This window comes from Elephantulus edwardii, unplaced genomic scaffold, assembly GCF_000299155.1.
Source record: "Elephantulus edwardii isolate Elephantulus edwardi_28Jun2011 unplaced genomic scaffold, EleEdw1.0 scaffold01108, whole genome shotgun sequence".
Taxonomy (NCBI): Eukaryota; Metazoa; Chordata; class Mammalia; order Macroscelidea; family Macroscelididae; genus Elephantulus; species Elephantulus edwardii.
This window is the reverse complement of record NW_006400858.1, coordinates 1,892-6,050: the sequence shown is the minus strand read 5'-3', so window position 1 is coordinate 6,050 and position 4,159 is coordinate 1,892. Positions and strand designations below refer to the sequence as shown.

Here is a 4,159-nt window from a genome sequence, read left to right as displayed (position 1 = left end):
TGAGCGAAATATCTCAGTCACAAAAGGACAAATAATGCAAAATGCCACTGTTGTAAAGTGGGACTGACCTTGGGGGTGGGGGGTAACTAAGAAAAGAGGGGATAAATAATGTATACTGCATTGAAACAGATGAGGGAGAGTACTATTTAGGAGAAATATATGATTAGATATTGTCATGACAAGAGTCCAGAATGAAAGTTGCATAGTGCAGTGAAGTAGGGGACGGGGGATTGTATAATAGTGAAATAATTTTTTTCTTACTTTTCAAAAAGAAAAGTGAACTGGGGGAGGGGTGGACAGGGAGGAAAGTGTGCAACATGAACGAATGGAAATCCAAAGTCTCTGCAAATTTTCATTAAAATTAATAAAGAAAATAATATTTAATTTTATCAAATGCCTTTTTTGACTCAACAAAAATTATTTAGTTCCTTTTTTGTTTTAATGATGTAGTGAATCACACTGATTATTTTTCTAATGTTGAGCCATTATTAGATGTCTAGTATGAATTCCACTTGATTATGATGAATCACTATTATTATTGTACATAGGGTCACTATGAGTCACAGGCGACTCATCGGCACATAGCAACAATAACAACACTGTTATTGAGAATAGAGAACTCAAAAACACTATATGGGGTCTGATTAGCCCCTTCCATGACACCTGAGATTTGTGCCTTAGTCTTTTCCTACAGAGATATCAAAATCCACTCCAACCTGGTCACTACAGGGACATGAGTTGAGACATTGCTGATACATTTTACCAACTACTACTGTGGCTGCCGGAGAGTCCTCTCAATTCCCTCTTTATTTTCAATTTTTAAAAGAAAAAAATTTAATGAAAATTTGGTCAGAGGATATGTAATAATCCACAAGCTTAAATAGTTTACATTTGAGTGTAATATAAATTACAAATAGACTAGATGGTAAAATAAATGTTATATATTGTCATCATTTGATTAATCTTTTTCCTTCAAGGATTCTTTGCTGCTTCTCTTACATTTTTGATACAATTTCTATCTTCCGTTCTTCAAGTCGCTAAATCAACTGAACTCTAGTTCAAAAGCTTTGTCCTCAATTTCATCATGTGTTGTGTAAATTAATTTTTCAACTTCTTTAACAATGTCATGGCAAGTAATTTCTTTCATCTGAAGCTTTTCAAACTCTGTCTTTGCAGCTTGCCTGGCACAGCCCCAGTAGCCATATGAAACATCCGATGGGTCAACCTTGTAGAGTTGTACACAATTATTCAATGTGAGAACCTAATATAAAACAGCAGATAAAAGTTTTCAGAGCACTGTGTAGAGTGTATATGCTTGTACATACATGGCAACTATGTCTACAAGATGTTTTAGTGGAGTGTTATAGCCCAGTTTTGATCTACAGTTTGAAGCTTCTTCTCTTGCTGTGTCTGCTAAAGAATGAACATCTATCAATAATCCTGCCTGCATTCCAACATGCCGATTAACATTAAAAAGTCATTGATTGGAACCTTCTTCATAAAGGTTAGAAAAGACTATTTTTTTCTACTCCAAAGACAACATCATCTTTACATTTGATCCCAGAAGCTGTACTGCTATTTTCCACAGGATTCTTAGCATTTTTAACTTGAAAACTCTTCCATCAAATGAAAATGTAGAGGTTAATAGGTCATACCTGGTGCTGATAGAGGTCATTGTGATAAAACAACAGAGACTCTTTGGGCTTCCCTTTATTTTCAGTCATCTAGTACCTTGTGCCTGCTGGGAGTGTAAGCTCTGCTGGAGAGGTGACTAGGTTGACAGAATTAGACAGTGTTAGGGAGTCTTCCAATTTCAGAAAGGCTCCATCTCTTCTACTTTTTTTCTCCCAGGTCAGATTTATAGTTGGGGTGAAGAATGACCTCAGCCACCTGCAGAAATTTGCCAAAGAGTGTTAATTGTCCCACTTGGACCTTCAAATAAGACAGCTCTATTCTGCTTGTGAGGGTGAGAGCACAAGAAACTTCTCAGAGGCTCAGGAAGAGCCAGGCTCATCCTTGCAGCAAGAGGTGGTTCAGCCTCTTGGAGTCCTGCACTTCCCTCTTGATGGGGAGTGGGAGACTCCAGGAGTTGGAATACTCCTAACATCCAGGACTGCATCCATTCCACTTAGGGAGTTTCCAGCCTTCCCATCACAGTACCACCAGTGCTGTCCACAAACCAGCTGCTGGTTTGGGTTTGACTTATCATTTAATGCATCGTGCAGCAGTAAGTTCTCACTGCTGGTGCATGAGGGGGTCTCCACAGAGGAACATACATTGGTGGTTTGTTGAGCGGCATCTCCACAGGCTGATCTAAAATGTCACTGACCAGGTTGACATCATGTCTCCCCATGATGCCCATGAGCTCATTCTCTGGATTGGGTCTTAAAAGGCAGAACTAAATGTCATTAATCAAGTACCATGGCTCCCTCCCATAACCCGCTTCAGCCTCTCTCTGCTACAAAACAGAGGGAGAGTCTCTCTCTAAGTGAACGAATTAGTCAGACCGTACTCATAAAGGATCTCCACCACATCCCACCTCAGACTAGGTTACTCCTTAGAAAGCAAGAACAGAGCTTCAGGACAGGCATTAGAAGGATCAGGACTCAACTGTGTTCACTGTCACAAAAGCCGCCAGGCAGGGGAGGTTCAGCAACAGCAGTCCAGCACCTGCAGGGGAACTAGATAGTCTGGGTGATGAGATGGAGCCCCACCTGACGTCTGAGATGGAGAAGATGGTCAGTATCCTCACCTCTACAGGACTCTGGGCTCTCTGCCCTGGACCTCTCTAAAGTCCCTTTCTTCTCTAGGAGAGGATTGGACAAGGAAATAAACCTTCTATGCTGGCAGGGATAGCAAGCGATGGGGCTTTTCTTTCAGCAAGGCCAATGATGAATTTTTAAAAAGAAATATATGATTTGGCAAATATGCATAATTACAGTCCAGAATAAGAGATGCATAGCAAAGTGGACTGTGGGTGGGAGTGGGGAAGGGGGGTATTGTGCAACAATGAATGAATTTTTTTAAAGAGCAAAGAGAACTGGGAGGATGGGGGAGGGGGAATGTGCAAAAATGAATGAATGGAAATCCAAGTTTTCTGTAAACTTTCATTAAAATCCCTATGTTGTTGTTATTATGTGCGGTCGAGTCTCTTGCGACTCATAGTGACCCTATGTACAACAGCCCTAACCCTGCTCTATCGTGTGCTAATTGCACTGCCTCTGACACACCCTTCCTGATTATGACAGTCACTGAATCAATCCGCATCATAGAGGGTCTTCCCCTCCTGCGCTGTCCCTTTACCCTCCCAATCATGATGTCCTTCTCCAAGGACCTGTCCCTCCTTACAACATGTCTAAAGTATGTCAGACGAAGCCCCAAAATCCTTGCCTCGAAGGAGCTGCTCGTTTAACCCTCTCCAGGGTGAATCTGTTTGTTTTCTTGGCAGTCCATGGTACATTCAATACTCTTCTCCAGCACCACAGGTCAAAGGCATCAATTCTTCAATCCTCCCTAGTCATTGTCCAACTCTCTAATGCATAACAAGTGATTGCAAAGATCATATCCTGTATCAGACACACTTTAGTCTCCAGAGTGACACCATTGCTCTTCAGTACCCTGGAGAGGTCCCTAACAGCAGACTTTCCCATGGCAATAGGTGTTTTGATTTCCTGGCTACTTGTGCCAAGAGTGTTGACCATGGAGTCAAGCAGACTAAAGTTGTTAACAATCTCAATCTCTTCACCATCCATCCTGATGCTGCTACTTGGTCCAGTGGTGACAATCTTTGTCTTCTTGACATTGAGCTTCAATCCATACTGAAGTCTATAGTCCTTGACCCTCTGCGGCAAGTGCATCAGGTCCTCCTCAGTTTCAGCAAGCAGGGTTGTGTCATCTGCATAATGCAGATTTTTCATAGATCTTCCACCAATCCTGATGCCACATGTCTCCTCATAGAGCCCAGCCTCTTGAATAATCTGTTCTGCATACAGGTTGAAAAGATATGGAGATAGGATACATCCCTGGCTTACAAATTTTATCTAAATCTATCTCTATCTCTCTCTCTATCTCTATCTCTATATCTATATCATCTATATCTATATCATCTCTCTCTATCTCTATGTCATCTATATCTATCTATCTCTATCTCTATCTCTAT

At 41.2% G+C, this 4,159-nt stretch overlaps 1 pseudogene; it reads right to left on the bottom strand.

Moving 5' to 3' along the window:
• Positions 1-937: 937 nt before the first annotated feature.
• Positions 938-1,675, bottom strand: LOC102858907 (annotated as a pseudogene).
• Between the last annotated feature and the right edge of the window lie 2,484 nt (positions 1,676-4,159).